General features: G+C 57.7%; 1 protein-coding gene across 1 annotated transcript in view; it reads right to left on the bottom strand.

The window, feature by feature from the left end:
* LOC146797008 (uncharacterized) overlaps positions 1 to 18,101 on the bottom strand; it is a 238,169-nt gene that overhangs the window by 42,990 nt on the left and 177,078 nt on the right. The gene's annotated exons all lie outside the window — the stretch shown is intronic.

Genomic DNA, 18,101 nt, shown 5'->3' with positions numbered 1-18,101 from the left:
AAAGCAACTGTGGCAGTACAACAATTAATGTGGATTAATAGTACCAAACAGTCCTTTTTTCATGGTGAAGTACATCCCCTCCGGCCCACTCGTGTAAATTTCCACTTAGCTGTAACACCGAAACATTTGGGCTAGCTTCCTGTGTTTGTGTTGAGTGCATGTGGGTGTGTGGTGAATGTGGGAAGAGTTAATGTTGTGGCGAAATCCTAGTAGGTGACAAGACTGGATCCATTTTGGACAGCCCCTAGTTTGGCATAGCACAGGTGGAAGATAAGGATAGCTCCCCCAGACACTGGAAGCGTATTGTCTGCATCCCTGGAGCTAGAGGGAGGAGACACAGACACTGAAGCGACGGAGGATGTAGACAGGACAACCCTTAGAAATACTATGATTACCTTTTTGAAGGGGAATTCTGATTAATTCTTCCTGAGCACTGTCATTTGGTGGCTGACAGAGGAGAGGGGTGAGCATGAAGGTTCTGTTGTAGAGGGTGAGGATGTTCCTAGAGCAGTGCCCGCCATGTGCCTCTCCCTGATTGTTGCTCCAGGAAGGCTGATGAAAGGCAGCAGAGTATCACACTTCTTTGTGCCCAGGTTTTGGCTACACCTGCTTGGAGCCAGCATCATTATTACTGGTTGTGAGGGCCTCACCTTGCACAAAAGCTGTGTCTGCAGTTAAGGCAGAATATGGCATTTGAAAGGAAGCCATCCAGTGGTGTAACATGAAATAAAGGGGCCCTACCAACAGAATGTGTGTCGTGGCCCCGGTACTCCTCTATCTCACACATTGCACAGGCCTCATACTGAATTGAGGGCCGCCAGAAGGGTGAGGGGCCCACTGTGCAGCATGGGCTTCAAAAGCTTTCTTGCACCCCTGGACCTGCCCAGAACTGGTTCCAGGACATTACACAGTGGATCAACATCTCCTGCCTGGAAAATAAATATAAAGGTGGGATCCGAGCCATCCCGCTGTGTTCCAATTCCATGTCTACTTCATCAAGTAAGGAAGTGCTCCGCAGAGGACTCAAATATCTTCTGCTTCCAGGGCTGGAGTCAGCCTAAGAGTCTGTCTCCCAAAGATTGAGGGGACATCGCCTGAAATTTGTGAAACTTGCAGGTGAAGATTTTGGTCATACTACCGCCTAGAAGCCTGCCTGCCCAAACAGAGAGGAAAGAAGAGGACCTGACCCTGCAGGAGGAGAGACTGTCCAGGAGGAGAAGTTCAGCCATGTTCCCAGTGGGTGGAACACTCAGACGAAGACTACTTGTGTTCAAAAGTGCACCCGGGCTGACACAAGCTGACCAGGGCCACCCAGCCCACATTGAATGGTTCCTGAGAAGAACTGCATGAACCTCAGAAGTGTGAGCGTGCCTCCCAGCAACTCATCTGAGACCAAAGGAACCTTTTCCATCGCTGCCGGCGTTATGTGGAATAAAACATCACCACCTCTGTAACGAAGGGACCCCAGTGGGCTGGAGGCTGCAACTGTCAAAGACAGATGGCCATTGAACTGGGTGTGTCATGCTGTTTCTTCAGAAACATGATATAAGAGATGGAAACCGACGCCGCGACCTTGTTCCAACTGACGGAGCCGTAGTAGGAGGAACCCCAGGATCCCAGAGACGAAAGACCCCAACAACCCCTGCTTGTCCTGTAGCATCGTTAACGGAGGTGGTACAGTGGTTGAGAACTTTGCAAGCCATCCACCCATCACCCATCCACCTTAGTGTTTCATCCTGGTAGATGCAGACAGCCCTCTGGTGAGCACACTGTATCCAAAGAGTATTAAAGGCAGTGGTGTAATGTGCAATAATAACACCCCCTCCCAGAAATGGTGCAATGATTTCATTGATCCATACAAAACCCAGTTTTGCCAGCTGAAGCACCCCCATACATTTAAAAAGGCAAGCTTTGGCCTTTTTTAAAGTCATTTGGACCCCCTACTAACTAGCACCCTTAAAAATGCTCCCTGAAACTGCACTTTAGCAGGCTGTCTCACAGGCATGTGAAGCCTTTTGGGCTGAGTGTGTGGCCCTGAGTGCTGGTGTACCACTGTACCCTAGGAGCACAGGCACCTTTGTTAAGCCCCTGGCAATGGGAGTGTAAAGTAGAAAGAATATTTCTCAAGAAATTATCCAGGGAATAGGTCTTTATTTTAACTTTCAGCAGGTGCCATGGTAGTGAGGTAATGAAGGTTTTGGCTGCACCAGGGCCTGCCCTCGACCCAAGTTCTCTGCAGCAGGGACCATTTAAGTCATGGGCACCGTATGTAGTTCTGTCCAGTCCCCAGCCTGTCGCCCCTTAATCCCACCCTTCCCCTTACTCAGGAAAGTGATATTGCTCCATGTCCCCTCTGACTAGTTCTCTGATTCAACCTCTCCCCTCTCTCTGCCTACCTCTACCCCTTGGTCTGTCTCACTCTATCCAATGTCATCCCAAGGATGTCAGTGGCCAGGGGTGACCCATAGTTAAACATATTATTGCCTAATCAATGTCTGAAAGTTTAGATACAATTCAATATTGTTTGGCATCATGCGGCCTGAATTAGCAGAAAATGTGTAATAAAATTCAAAGTTGTTCCAAAAAGGGGCCCCTTAAATATGGCTTGCCTGGGGCCCTAAAAATCCATACAATGAGACTGCAGCAGGAAATAATAATCTTTTTTGCCCTTCATGAAGCTGAGTCCGGGGGGGGGGGGAGGGGGGGACATGGGATGGTGCAATGTGAAATAGCTTTGTTTATCTGCAGCATTAAATACCTTGGTGTACTCATGAGAGAACAGTGTCCATAGGCGCGGGGGGCTGTGAGGGGTGAAGGGAGGCTGAGAGGAAGGGAGGTTGGATCAACTCACTTGGAGTGATAGCAGAATGCTGGCAAGTTTTAGCAGAACCTGTTTGCTTTGGTCACTTTACCAGTTAGCCAGGAGAGAGGTCCCTGGCTGAGGAGCAAGAACAGGAAAGGGTGTCAACCTGGCGTACTGCACCTTTTGTTGGCCACTTTCAGGCATCGCGCTCTTGAACACCTGAGCATGTGAGTGCCGCACCTTCACTCGTTGTTTGGAAGCGCCCATCACTCGTGCCAATAAATGTATGGGCATGCTTTCATCGCTAAGCACACTCTGCGCCAAATCAGCGACGTCTTCCGTGCCCGACGGTTACATAGCCTCACACTGGTTTATTTAGTCTATGAATTAATCCCTAGGAACCTTTGTCGATTTGCCATGGCAGAACGCACAGGGTCCCAGATGCCACACCTGGAGACCCTCAGATCAGTGCTTTGCAGACTTTCTATAAACACGACCCACTTTTAGAACAACAAACTTTCGCGACCCACCTAGCTTTAATGTAGAAGAGGCGGGCGATTGATTAATGTAATCGAAGCATCCTATGGTAGCACACTGTCACCTACCCACAGTACTTTTTCCCAATGAAATAGCCACTAAATTTGTACACACATACAGTTTTACTGATAAAAATATACTGCCCACCAATTATAATGTGTGGAAATAGGGTTACAGTGAATCTTTCTCATTTGTGCATCACCAAGAAAAGGGTCTTGATTTGTTTCGATCCTATTAAAATCTTTGTTTTCATCACACTTCAGAATTACAAAAATGTGCATTATTTTTTCTTTCCTAACTGCTGAATGTGTGCAGTTCACACTTTACAGGTATTTATATTTTGCTGTGTGTCATAAAAAATAATACCCCACAGCCTTTCCTTCCACACTTCATGTACCTCAGCAAGGACTTCACTTTTCATTCTCTGACTGCAAAGTGAGAGGAGTTGGTAAACACCAATCCCCGTGTTAAAAAAACACATAGGCAACAATTTATCAGAAGACGTAGCTTGACATTTGTCTTTGAAGAGCAGCAAATGTGACAAGATAAATAAAGAATTTAAATGCTTCTTTATTTATTGCTTGGATTTTGGTGACTCACCCAAAATTGTCTGGTGAGTCTCAATTTGGAAACACTGTCCTAAATCAGTGGTTCTTAACCTTTTGACCTCTGTACACCTCACTTAATCATTCCTGAAATTGAAGGACACCCACTGAATCATTTTTGGAATCTGGGGACCCCCACTGAATCATTGTTGGAATCTGGGGACCCCCACTGAATCATTGTTGGAGTTTGGAGACCCAGGTTTAAGCAATTTTGATCATTTGATCCACAAAACAAAAGCAACAAAAAAATGTTTAATTTTATTAGAAGGTTGGAGCTATTCTAAATTTAATTTAAGTCCTATCTGATCAATTTGATGGGGCAAGGACACACAAGTCAAATGAATGGAGCCCAGACATTTAAACGGAAAAGACGAATTTTGAGAAGGATGATAAATCAAATTGCCCTGATAAAGTCCCTATAGAGGGTGAAACGCGTTGGCAGGGTCTGTATTAAGTGTGATGGTTTTTGGGTACTTAATAAAAAGAACTTTATGGAAAAAGGCGCTGATTACGGATAAGAAGGCAGGTCTATGATGTCATCATGGGGTCAAAGGGTGAGTTATGCCACTTCCACTGCCACTGGCATTTTGCTGCGTTGACGTTCAAGGTCCTTGGCAGAGAAGATGGCTTCAAGCTAATGGGAGTGTTATTATTTTTGCAGGTTTTGGTTTTTGGTCCATAGTTTCTCAGGGTCTGGAAGGGCCCTAAATTCAGTGGTTTCAGCACCTGGAGGGTTCAGAATGTTCAAAGAGTGTAGGAGCTGACAGAGAATGGACAGAAAGGAATCCTGTGAGAAGGAATGGAGGAAAAGGGATGGGCTTAAGGATGAAAGGAGGCAATACAGGACGAAGGGGACAAAGAGAGACCGAGAAGGTGGGTGAAACAGGAAAGAGAAGAGGAGGGTGCTGCCCAGATAAATAGTGAGGCAGAGAGAGTGAGAGTTGCAGGGAGGGGGTGGGGTGCAGGAGATGTGCCCATTCACTCTCTGTCGCTCAGCTCTCTATCTGCGCTGCACAGATAAGGGCCCTGTGCCTCTCTATGCTGCCAGCTTGTAGTGAAGCCCTGGGTAGAGAGTGCAGAACATCTGCTGAATCACACCCTGACCTGCACAGTCAAGGACAGTGAAGGTCTCAGGGAGAGGGGCCTCGGCCGCCCCGGGTGTGTCCGCAGAACGTGAGCCCAGGGGGCAGGGCGGTGCAGTGCGTGGGCTCTGTGTATTATAAGGCAAGCCTTTGAATCTGCATCACACATGAGCTTTGCCTCCCTAATGAGCCATCTCTCTATCCCCCTTACCTCCCTAACAAGCCATCTCTCTATACCCCCTTACTTCCCTAATGAGCCATCTCCTTATGCTCCCTTACTTCCCTATCAATCCATCTCTCTTTACCCCATACCTCCATAGCGAGTGTTGGAGGGAGGACCGCCGGGGAGTCGGGGAGACTAGTCCGGCGCACCTTCCTACCGCACAGTTATAGCCAAGCGCCGCTGAGAAGCCCCCTTCGGGGAGGTCCTTCTCCTATGATCGTACTAGGCCCAGTAACACCACCACACAGGACTCAATATCAGTTGCTTGACTTGGTTCTTTATCAGAAATAGTACGTTCAATATTTACAGTGGGATCGAGGGATCCAGTAAGAGTCTCAATGTCTGTTAGAGGGATAGGGTAGCGGGACAGTCTTAGTACCAACCAGGTACGGGAGGGCTCTGCGCCAGACCTTGAGTGCTGGTCTCAGAGCGGCTCGGACGTGGGGAGCCGCGACGGCGTCTGCAGGGCTCGGGTGGTAGTTCCGCTTGGGTCGAGCCGCGACACAGTCAGCAGGGCTCCGGTGGTAGGTCCGCTTCGGTCGAGCCGCGACGAGGTCAGCTGGGCTCTGGTAATAAGGTTCAACAAGGTCAGGCCGCGACAGCGTCAGCAGGGCCCCAAAGGTTCGTGAAGGTCTTCAAGCACGGGGGAGCCGCGACGTCGTCAGCAGGGCTCAGAGTGTGGGTTCAGGATGAGTCTTCTTCCGTAGGGTCAGCCGCGATCCGATCAGCAGGGCTCTTGACTCTGGGATACAACTGTTGTCCTGTTGTCGGGTCGCCCCAGATATAGGACTGGAGCCCTTTGATGTCCGGACCCTTGCGCCCGGAGGGGGCGGAGAGGCCGGGTAGGGAGCGGCCAGACGCCCAGCAGGAGAGGCGCCAGGCCCCAGAGAGCTGTGGGGTGATCGCACCTAGGTGTGGAAGGACGGTTGGGGGTCCCATCGATACTGCCCTCCGCCGGGAGTGGGAAGGGTTCACGTGGTATCCCCCGGGCCAGGGGTTGGCGCCTTGATGTCGGGCCTCGCTGGGACAGAGGCCGGGTGAAGCGGGGTCACGCAGGTGGTCACGTGGAGTGACGTATAATCCAAAATGGAGGAGCCCCGAGGTGCATGGGACCTCGTGCGGCTTAGCGAGGGGGAACAGGACCACGCCACGAGGCCGGCTCCCACATGCGTCCCCCCCAGCTGAAGGCAGGGAGAGTCACCCATCTCCTTGGGGGTTCTCCTCGCCGAGGCGGAAGAATCGGGACAGGCCGTCAGCATTGTCGTGGTCGTTGCCGGGCCGGTGTTCCACAGTGAAGTCCATCCCTTGCAGCGAGATGGACCATCGCAACAGCTTGGGGTTCTCGCCACGCATTTGCATGAGCCACCGCAAGGGCCGGTGGTCAGTTTGGACCCTGAAGTGGGTGCCGAAAAGGTAGGGCCGGAGCTTCTTGAGAGCCCATACCACGGCGAAGGCCTCCCGCTCGATGGTGCTCCACCTCTGTTCTCGCGGCAGCAGTCGGCGGCTGATAAAGGCCACAGGCCGGTCGAGGCCCTTGGCGTCCATCTGGGAGAGGACCGCCCGACCCCGTACTCTGAGGCATCGGTCTGGACTACAAATTCCTTGCTGTAGTCAGGGGCCTGTAGCACAGGGGCAGCGCACATGGCCGCCTTGAGGGTCTCAAAAGCGGTCTGACAGCGGGGCGTCCAGTGCACCGCCTTGGGCTGTTTCTTGGAAGTGAGCTCCGTAAGGGGGCCCACAATGCTGCCATAATCCTTGATGAATCATCGGTAGTAGCCTGTGAGGCCTAGGAAGGCCCGGACAGCGGTCTGGGTTGCGGGGGGCTCCCACGCCTGGATGGCGTCGACCTTTAACTGGAGGGGCGCCACCTGGCCACTCCCCACCTGGTGGCCCAGATAGGTCACAGATCCTTGACCTATCTGGCATTTACGAGCGTTAATGGTGAGCCCGGCTCTTTGGAGAGCGGCCAGGACTTCCCCGAGGTGTCCTAGGTGCGCGGCCCAGTGGTCGCTGAAGACTGCAATGTCGTCGAGGTAGGCCGCGCTGAAGGCTTCTAGTCCGGCCAGGACCTTGTTCACTAGTCTCTGAAAGGTCGCTGGGGCGTTCTTCATCCCGAAGGGCATTACCCGAAAGTGGTAGTGCCCATCGGGGGTGGAAAAGGCGGATCGTTCCTGGGCGCCGGTAGTGAGCTTGATCTGCCAGTACCCAGCGGTGAGATCAAAGGTGCTCAGGTAGCGGCGGCCCCCAAGCGATCGATCAGCTCGTCTGCTCGTGGCAAGGGGTGGGCATCAGTCTTGGTGACTGCGTTCAGGCCCCGGTAGTCGACACAAAATCTGAGTTCTGGGGCAGTGCCGGGGGCGGCGGCCTTCGGCACCAAGACTACCGGGCTGGCTCACGGGCTGTCGGAAGGCTCGATGACTCCGAGAGCGAGCATCTTGGCGACCTCGGTCTGTATGCAGGCTCGGACTCGGTCAGGTACTCTGTAGGCGCGGTGTCGCACAGGGGGGCTGTCCCCAGTGTCCACGTCGTGGACGCACCAGGGGGTCACCCCGGGCGTGAGAGAGAAGAGGGCAGCAAAGGGTTGCAGCAGCTTCTGGCAGTCATGGCGCTGTTCTGGTGTCAGGGTGGCGGAGAGGCGGACGCCCTCCAAGGAGCCGTCTTGGCCCGAGGACCCCAGGAGGTCTGGTAGGGGCTCGGAGTCACTTTCGCCCCCATCGTTGGTAGCTAGCAGCAGGCTCAGTTCAGTTCGGGCAAAGTGGGGCTTGAGCCGGTTGGCGTGCAGGACCCGGAGGGGGTTCCTCGGGGATTCCATGTCGACCAGGTACGTGACGGGGCTCTTCCTCTCAACTACCTTGAAGGGCCCGGTCCACTTGTCCTGCAGGGCGCAGGGGTCCACGGGTGACATGACCCAGACTTGCTGGCCCGGCTCGAACTCGATGGCAGAGGCATTTTCGTCATACCAGCGTTTCATGTCTTCTTGGCTGGCTTCGAGGTTGGCTTCTGCCAGGGCCCGGAACTTCTGAGTCTGGTTCCGCAGGGTCAGAAGGTACCGGTAGACGTCGGGAGGGGCATCTTGGACTTGCGCCTCCCAGCCCTCTTTGACCAGGCAGAGGGGCCCTCGGACGGGGTGCCCATACAATAGTTCGAAGGGGCTGAAGCCCAGGGATTTCTGTGGTACCTCCCGATAGGCGAACAGGAGGCAGGGCAGCAGGACATCCCATCTCCTCCTCAGGGGCTCTTCCAGGCCCTTGATCATCCCCTTCAGGGTTCTGTTGAACCGCTCGACCAGTCCGTTCCCCTGGGGGTGGTAAGGGGTGGTGAATTTATAGGTGACCCCACATTGTTGCCAGAGGGATCTCATGTACTTTGAAATAAAGTTCGTACCCCTGTCGCTCACCACTTCTCGGGGGAACCCCACCCTGGAGAAGATGCCCATCAGGGCCCGGCCCACCACTGGAGCTGTCACAGTGCGGAGTGGGATGGCCTCGGGGTATCGGGTGGCGTGGTCGACCAGTACCAGGATGAAGCGGTGTCCCAGGGCGGTTCGGGGGTCGAGGGGTCCCACGATGTCGATCCCCACCCGTTCGAACGTGGTGTTGACGGTTGGAAATGGTTGTAGGGGGGCTTTCACTCGACCCCCAGTCTTCCCGCTAGCTTGGCAGGTCGGGCAGGACCGGCAGTGATGGTCCACGTCTCTTCTCATTCGGGGCCAATAGAAATGGGTCACTAGGCGGCTGTAAGTCTTGTCCCGCCCGAGGTGTCCGGCGAGAGGCACGTCATGTGCCAGGTTCAGGAGGAACTCTCGAAATCGGAGGGGGACCACCAGCACCCGGCTGGCCCCTAGTTCGGCGACTTTCTGCTCGCTATACAATAAGTCATTGTCCCAATAGACCCAGTGGGTTCCCGTGGGGTCCTCCGCAGCCTGGGCGGCCGCTTGCTGTTGGGCCCCCTCGAGGGACGGGCAGGCCTTCTGCTCTTGCTGGAATTGTTCGCGGGTGGGGCCCCCGTCGTGGCGCCACTGGGCCAGATCGGGGATCTCGCTGAGGGAGGCGGCCTCGTCGGGAGAAAGTTCGGATGGCCCGGCCTCCTCGTCAGGTTCCTCCGTGCTGGAGGAGGGGGATAGTTCGGGGCCCGTCGGCTTGTCGGGGGCCGTGGCAGCGGCTGGTTGGGCGGTCATGGACCGGGTGGTGGCGCAGGCCCATTCGGGCAGTCCTAGCATCCCCAGATGCTCTCGGCGTTCCACCTGGGCCCAGGGGGAGCTCTCTAGGTCATTCCCCAGGAGGCCGTCTACTGGGGCGTCGTCGCGGACAGTTACTTTTAGGGTGCCGGACACTCCTCCCCACTCGAAGGGGATCCTGGCCATCCGGCACATGCTCTCGGTGTTGTCCGCGGTCCGGACAGGGCATAGGACTTGCGGCAGGATTTGTTCGGGGGTCACTAGGTGGCAGCGGACAGCGGTCACACTGGCCCCAGTGTCCCGGAGGGCCTCGGCCCGTCGTCCATTGATGGTGACCCACTGTTGGTACTTCTGGGTGTTGCTTGGGATGGCAGCTCGGGGCACCATTTCTCGGGAGCCCAGGCATACAAGCGACATGGCAACTGGTTCCCACTCGGGGGACCCGTCGTCGTGGTTCTCCTCCTCGTCTTCTCCCTCCCCCAGGGCTGCGGCGGCTATTTGCCGGGGAGGGGGCCCAGCGGTCCCGTTCCGTCGGTTCACGGGGCAGGCCGGGTCGCTCGCATAGTGGCCGGTCTGCTGGCAGCCGAAGCAGGTCACTGTTGGTCGTGGTCCAGGCCGTGCGATAGGGGCCCCCCTTCGGCCCAGGGTCGGGGACGTGTGGTTGGTGGCTTGGCCTCGTGGCGGGCTTCTGGGCGGCCCGGCCGGGAATTCTCGACTGCGGTGGGACCCCCCTCCTCCGCCTCGCTGGTGGGGAGGTCCCGTGGTACTCCGTTGGTAGTCCCCCACTGGGTTCCGGGGGACCCGGGTGTTGACCCATCGGTCTGCTTCGGCGGCGAGCTTCCGGGGCTCGGTCAGTTTACTGTCCAGGAGGTGTTGCCTTAGTTCAACAAAGCAGTTTTTGGCGAGGTGCTCCCAGACAATGAGGTCGAACAGTTCATTGTATGAGGTGACCTTGCTCCCTTTTATCCATCCTTCCAATGCTCGGCTGAAGAAGTCCACGTATTCGACCCACGTGGTACCGGGGAGCTTCTTGCAGTCCCGGAAGCGCTGCCGGTACATCTCGGCTGATAGTCCGTAGCGTGTGAGTAGGGCTTCTTTCATGTGGTCGTATGATGTCATCACCGCGTCGGGGAGTTGCAGCAGGGTATCCCGGCCCTCGCTGAGGAACCTCCCCCATAGGCCGGCACCCCAATCCTTCCGGGGTACCCGATGGGAGGTCATGGCTACTTCGTACGCTCGGAACCATTGCTGGATGTCGTCATTTTTATAGTACTCCTTGACGACATCCTTGGGGATGTGAACCTTTGGCTCGGTCAGTGGCAGAGCGTCCCGGGCTCCGGGGGTGCTGGTCTCCCCCGTTTTAGACTTTAGTTCAAGTTCCTTGAGGCTCCTCTCGTGCTCGATGGTTAGCCGTCTCTCCTCTAGTTCCCGATGCCGCTACTTTTCCTCGATTTCTTCTTGCAGCCGTAGTTGCTCCAAGGCTATTTTCTTCTCCGCCAGTAGGAGCTCACCGTCCAGCCGGAGTCGGGCGAGGTCCATTTTGTGCGTCCGGACCCTCTCCCGTTCTCGCATTTCTTCGTGGGAAAGGCTGGTTTCTGGGACGGTTCGCCCCCCGTCTGTCGGGGTTGGGGTCGGCAGGTTTCCGTCCCGGGACGAGGTCCCTTCGGCTCGGGGCGGAGTGGTCTCGGGTTCTGTCCAGGCTTTCAGGGCTTTCTGCATTTCTTCCTTGTGGCCCAATCCTGTGGTTGGGATCCCTTTGTCCTTGCAGAATTGTTTCAGTTCTTTGTGGGTGTATTCTTCCAACCTTTCCGGCTGGAAGGTTGCGGCCACGGTTGCCTCTTGGCCTTCCATGGTTCCCTTTTCTTTTTCCGTCTGGTTAGGTAGTGGGTGCGTTACTTGCCTGTACGATTGCGTCTGGCTCGGATCCCGTCGCTGGCCACCAAATGTTGGAGGGAGGACCACCGGGGAGTCGGGGAGACTAGTCCGGCGCACCTTCCTACCGCACAGTTATAGCCGAGCGCCGCAGAAAAGCCCCCTTCGGGGAGGTCCTTCTCCTATGATCGTACTAGGCCCAGTAACACCACCACACAGGACTCAATATCAGTTGCTTGACTTGGTTCTTTATCAGAAGTAGTACGTTCAATATTTACAGTGGGATCGAGGGATCCAGTAAGAGTCTCAATGTCTGTTAGAGGGATAGGGTAGCGGGACAGTCTTAGTACCAACCAGGTACGGGAGGGCTCTGCGCCAGACCTTGAGTGCTGGTCTCAGAGCGGCTCGGACGTGGGGAGCCGCGACGGCATCTGCAGGGCTCGGGTGGTAGTTCCGCTTGGGTCGAGCCGCGACACAGTCAGCAGGGCTCCGGTGGTAGGTCCGCTTCGGTCGAGCCGCGACGAGGTCAGCTGGGCTCTGGTAATAAGGTTCAACAAGGTCAGGCCGCGACAGCGTCAGCAGGGCCCCAAAGGTTCGTGAAGGTCTTCAAGCACGGGGGAGCCGCGACGTCGTCAGCAGGGCTCAGAGTGTGGGTTCAGGATGAGTCTTCTTCCGTAGGGTCAGCCGCGATCCGATCAGCAGGGCTCTTGACTCTGGGATACAACTGTTGTCCTGTTGTCGGGTCGCCCCAGATATAGGACTGGAGCCCTTTGATGTCCGGACCCTTGCGCCCGGAGGGGGCGGAGAGGCCGGGTAGGGAGCGGCCAGACGCCCAGCAGGAGAGGCGCCAGGCCCCAGAGAGCTGTGGGGTGATCGCACCTAGGTGTGGAAGGACGGTTGGGGGTCCCATCGATACTGCCCTCTGCCGGGAGTGGGAAGGGTTCACGTGGTATCCCCCGGGCCAGGGGTTGGCGCCTTGATGTTGGGCCTCGCTGGGACAGAGGCCGGGTGAAGCGGGGTCACGCAGGTGGTCACGTGGAGTGACGTATAATCCAAAATGGAGGAGCCCCGAGGTGCATGGGACCTCGTGCGGCTTAGCGAGGGGGAACAGGACCACGCCACGAGGCCGGCTCCCACATGCGTCCCCCCCAGCTGAAGGCAGGGAGAGTCACCCATCTCCTTGGGGGTTCTCCTCGCCGAGGCGGAAGAATCGGGACAGGCCGTCAGCATTGGCGTGGTCGTTGCCGGGCCGGTGTTCCACAGTGAAGTCCATCCCTTGCAGCGAGATGGACCATCGCAACAGCTTGGGGTTCTCGCCCCGCATTTGCATGAGCCACCGCAAGGGCTGGTGGTCAGTTTGGACCCTGAAGTGGGTGCCGAAAAGGTAGGGCCGGAGCTTCTTGAGAGCCCATACCACGGCGAAGGCCTCCCGCTCGATGGTGCTCCACCTCTGTTCTCGCGGCAGCAGTCGGCGGCTGATAAAGGCCACAGGCCGGTCGAGGCCCTTGGCGTCCATCTGGGAGAGGACCGCCCCGACCCCGTACTCCGAGGCATCGGTCTGGACTACAAATTCCTTGCTGTAGTCAGGGGCCTGTAGCACAGGGGCAGCGCACATGGCCGCCTTGAGGGTCTCAAAAGCGGTCTGACAGCGGGGCGTCCAGTGCACCGCCTTGGGCTGTTTCTTGGAAGTGAGCTCCGTAAGTGGGCCCACAATGCTGCCATAATCCTTGATGAATCGTCGGTAGTAGCCTGTGAGGCCTAGGAAGGCCCGGACAGCGGTCTGGGTTGCGGGGGGCTCCCACGCCTGGATGGCGTCGACCTTTAACTGGAGGGGCGCCACCTGGCCACTCCCCACCTGGTGGCCCAGATAGGTCACAGATCCTTGACCGATCTGGCATTTACTGGCCTTAATGGTGAGCCCGGCTCTTTGGAGAGCGGCCAGGACTTCCCCGAGGTGTCCTAGGTGCGCGGCCCAGTGGTCGCTGAAGACTGCAATGTCGTCGAGGTAGGCCGCGCTGAAGGCTTCTAGTCCGGCCAGGACCTTGTTCACTAGTCTCTGAAAGGTCGCTGGGGCGTTCTTCATCCCGAAGGGCATTACCCGAAAGTGGTAGTGCCCATCGGGGGTGGAAAAGGCGGATCGTTCCTGGGCGCCGGTAGTGAGCGTGATCTGCCAGTACCCAGCGGTGAGATCAAAGGTGCTCAGGTAGCGGGCGGCCCCCAAGCGATCGATCAGCTCGTCTGCTCGTGGCAAGGGGTGGGCATCGGTCTTGGTGACTGCGTTCAGGCCCCGGAAGTCGACACAAAATCTGAGTTCTGGGGCAGTGCCGGGGGCGGCGGCCTTCGGCACCAAGACTACCGGGCTGGCCCACGGGCTGTCGGAAGGCTCGATGACTCCGAGAGCGAGCATCTTGGCAACCTCGGTCTGTATGCAGGCTCGGACTCGGTCAGGTACTCTGTAGGCGCGGTGTCGCACAGGGGGGCTGTCCCCAGTGTCCACGTCGTGGACGCACCAGGGGGTCACCCCGGGCGTGAGAGAGAAGAGGGCAGCAAAGGGTTGCAGCAGCTTCTGGCAGTCATGGCGCTGTTCTGGTGTCAGGGTGGCGGAGAGGCGGACGCCCTCCAAGGAGCCGTCTTGGCCCGAGGACCCCAGGAGGTCTGGTAGGGGCTCGGAGTCACTTTCGCCCCCATCGTCGGTAGCTAGCAGCAGGCTCAGTTCAGTTCGGGCAAAGTGGGTCTTGAGCCGGTTGGCGTGCAGGACCCGGAGGGGGTTCCTCGGGGACTCCATGTCGACCAGGTACGTGACGGGGCTCTTCCTCTCAACTACCTTGAAGGGCCCGGTCCACTTGTCCTGCAGGGCGCAGGGGTCCACGGGTGACATGACCCAGACTTGCTAGCCCGGCTCGAACTCGATGGCGGAGGCATTTTCGTCATACCAGCGTTTCATGTCTTCTTGGCTGTCTTCGAGGTTGGCTTCTGCCAGGGCCCGGAACTTCCGAGTCTGGTTCCGCAGGGTCAGAAGGTACCGGTAGACGTCGGGAGGGGCATCTTGGACTTGCGCCTCCCAGCCCTCTTTGACCAGGCTGAGGGGCCCTCGGACGGGGTGCCCATACAATAGTTCGAAGGGGCTGAAGCCCAGGGATTTCTATGGTACCTCCCGATAGGCGAACAGGAGGCAGGGCAGCAGGACATCCCATCTCCTCCTCAGGGGCTCTTCCAGGCCCTTGATCATCCCCTTCATGGTTCTGTTGAACCGCTCGACCAGTCCGTTCCCCTGGGGGTGGTAAGGGGTGGTGAATTTATAGGTGACCCCACATTGTTGCCAGAGGGATCTCAAGTACTTTGAAATAAAGTTCGTACCCCTGTCGCTCACCACTTCTCGGGGGAACCCCACCCTGGAGAAGATGCCCATCAGGGCCCGGCCCACCACTGGAGCTGTCACAGTGCGGAGTGGGATGGCCTTGGGGTATCGGGTGGCGTGGTCGACTAGTACCAGGATGAAGCGGTGTCCCAGGGCGGTTCGGGGGTCGAGGGGTCCCACGATGTCGATCCCCACCCGTTCGAACGGGGTGTTGACGGTTGGAAATGGTTGTAGGGGGGCTTTCACTCGACCCCCAGTCTTCCCGCTAGCTTGGCAGGTCGGGCAGGACCGGCAGTGATGGTCCACGTCTCTTCTCATTCGGGGCCAATAGAAATGGGTCACTAGGCGGCTGTAAGTCTTGTCCCGCCCGAGGTGTCCGGCGAGAGGCACGTCATGTGCCAGGTTCAGGAGGAACTCTCGAAATCGGAGGGGGACCACCAACACCCGGCTGGCCCCTAGTTCGGCGACTTTCTGCTCGCTATACAATAAGTCATTGTCCCAATAGACCCAGTGGGTTCCCGTGGGGTCCCCCGCAGCCTGGGCGGCCGCTTGCTGTCGGGCCCCCTCGAGGGACGGGCAGGCCTTCTGCTCTTGCTGGAATTGTTCGCGGGTGGGGCCCCCGTCGTGGCACCACTGGGCCAGCTCGGGGATCTCGCTGAGGGAGGCGGCCTCGTCGGGAGAAAATTCGGATGGCCCGGCCTCCTCGTCAGGTTCCTCCGTGCCGGAGGAGGGTGATAGTTCGGGGCCCGTCGGCTTGTCGGGGGCCGTGGCAGTGGCTGGTTGGGCGGTCATGGACCGGGTGGTGGCGCAGGCCCATTCGGGCAGTCCTAGCATCCCCAGATGCTCTCGGCGTTCCACCTGGGCCCAGGGGGAGCTCTCTAGGTCATTCCCCAGGAGGCAGTCTACTGGGGCGTCGTCGCGGACAGTTACTTTTAGGGTGCCGGACACTCCTCCCCACTCGAAGGGGATCCTGGCCATCCGACACATGCTCTCGGTGTTGTCCGCGGTCCGGACAGGGCATAGGACATGCGGCAGGATTTGTTCGGGGGTCACTAGGTGGCAGCGGACAGCGGTCACACTGGCCCCAGTGTCCCGGAGGGCCTCGGCCCGTCGTCCATTGATGGTGACCCACTGTTGGTACTTCTGGGTGTTGCTTGGAATGGCAGCTCGGGGCACCATTTCTCGGGAGCCCAGGCATACAAGCGACATGGCAGCTGGTTCCCACTCGGGGGACCCGTCGTCGTGGTTCTCCTCCTCGTCTTCTCCCTCCCCCAGGGCTGCGGCGGCTATTTGCCGGGGAGGGGGCCCAGCGGTCCCGTTCCGTCGGTTCACGGGGCAGGCCGGGTCGCTCGCATAGTGGCCGGTCTGCTGGCAGCCGAAGCAGGTCACTGTTGGTCGTGGTCCAGGCCGTGCGATAGGGGCCCCCCTTCGGCCCAGGGTCGGGGACGTGTGGTTGGTGGCTTGGCCTCGTGGCGGGCTTCTGGGCGGCCCGGCCGGGAATTCTCGACTGCGGTGGGACCCCCCTCCTCCGCCTTAGTTCAACAAAGCAGTTTTTGGCGAGGTGCTCCCAGACAATGAGGTCGAACAGTTCATTGTATGAGGTGACCTTGCTCCCTTTTATCCATCCTTCCAATGCTCGGCTGAAGAAGTCCACGTATTCGACCCACGTGGTACCGGGGAGCTTCTTGCAGTCCCGGAAGCGCTGCCGGTACATCTCGGCTGATAGTCCGTAGCGTGTGAGTAGGGCTTCTTTCATGTGGTCGTATGATGTCATCACCGCGTCGGGGAGTTGCAGCAGGGTATCCCGGCCCTCGCTGAGGAACCTCCCCCATAGGCCGGCACCCCAATCCTTCCGGGGTACCCGATGGGAGGTCATGGCTACTTCGTACGCTCGGAACCATTGCTGGATGTCGTCATTTTTATAGTACTCCTTGACGACATCCTTGGGGATGTGAACCTTTGGCTCGGTCAGTGGCAGAGCGTCCCGGGCTCCGGGGGTGCTGGTCTCCCCCGTTTTAGACTTTAGTTCAAGTTCCTTGAGGCTCCTCTCGTGCTCGAGGGTTAGCCGTCTCTCCTCTAGTTCCCGATGCCGCTTCTTTTCCTCGATTTCTTCTTGCAGCCGTAGTTGCTCCAAGGCTATTTTCTTCTCCGCCAGTAGGAGCTCACCGTCCAGCCGGAGTCGGGCGAGGTCCATTTCGTGCGTCCGGACCCTCTCCCGTTCTCGCATTTTTTCGTGGGAAAGGCTGGTTTCTGGGACGGTTCGCCCCCCGTCTGTCGGGGTTGGGGTCGGCAGGTTTCCGTCCCGGGCCGAGGTCCCTTTGGCTCGGGGCGGAGTGGTCTCGGGTTCTGTCCAGGCTTTCAGGGCTTTCTGCATTTCTTCCTTGGTGCCCAATCCTGTGGTTGGGATCCCTTTGTCCTTGCAGAATTGTTTCAGTTCTTTGTGGGTGTATTCTTCCAACCTTTCCGGCTGGAAGGTTGCGGCCACGGTTGCCTCTTGGCCTTCCATGGTTCCCTTTTCTTTTTCCGTCTGGTTAGGTAGTGGGTGCGTTACTTGCCTGTACGATTGCGTCTGGCTCGGATCCCGTCGCTGGCCACCAAATGTTGGAGGGAGGACCACCGGGGAGTCGGGGAGACTAGTCCGGCGCACCTTCCTACCGCACAGCTATAGCTGAGCGCCGCTGAGATGCCCCCTTCGGGGAGGTCCTTCTCCTATGATCGTACTAGGCCCAGTAACACCACCACACAGGACTCGATATCAGTTGCTTGACTTGGTTCTTTATCAGAAGTAGTACGTTCAATATTTACAGTGGGATCGAGGGATCCAGTAAGAGTCTCAATGTCTGTTAGAGGGATAGGGTAGCGGGACAGTCTTAGTACCAACCAGGTACGGGAGGGCTCTGCGCCAGACCTTGAGTGCTGGTCTCAGAGCGGCTCGGACGTGGGGAGCCGCGACGGCGTCTGCAGGGCTCGGGTGGTAGTTCCGCTTGGGTCGAGCCGCGACACAGTCAGCAGGGCTCCGGTGGTAGGTCCGCTTCGGTCGAGCCGCGACGAGGTCAGCTGGGCTCTGGTAATAAGGTTCAACAAGGTCAGGCCGCGACAGCGTCAGCAGGGCCCCAAAGATTCGTGAAGGTCTTCAAGCACGGGGGAGCCGCGACGTCGTCAGCAGGGCTCAGAGTGTGGGTTCAGGATGAGTCTTCTTCCGTAGGGTCAGCCGCGATCCGATCAGCAGGGCTCTTGACTCCGGGATACAACTGTTGTCCTGTTGTCGGGTCGCCCCAGATATAGGACTGGAGCCCTTTGATGTCCGGACCCTTGCGCCCGGAGGGGGTGGAGAGGCCGGGTAGGGAGCGGCCAGACGCCCAGCAGGAGAGGCGCCAGGCCCCAGAGAGCTGTGGGGTGATCGCACCTAGGTGTGGAAGGACGGTTGGGGGTCCCATCGATACT

Source organism: Triturus cristatus, chromosome 10 (assembly GCF_964204655.1).
Source record: "Triturus cristatus chromosome 10, aTriCri1.1, whole genome shotgun sequence".
Lineage (NCBI taxonomy): Eukaryota > Metazoa > Chordata > Amphibia > Caudata > Salamandridae > Triturus > Triturus cristatus.
The sequence above is the reverse complement of the archived record's forward strand: the minus strand, read 5'-3'. Positions and strand labels throughout refer to the sequence as shown.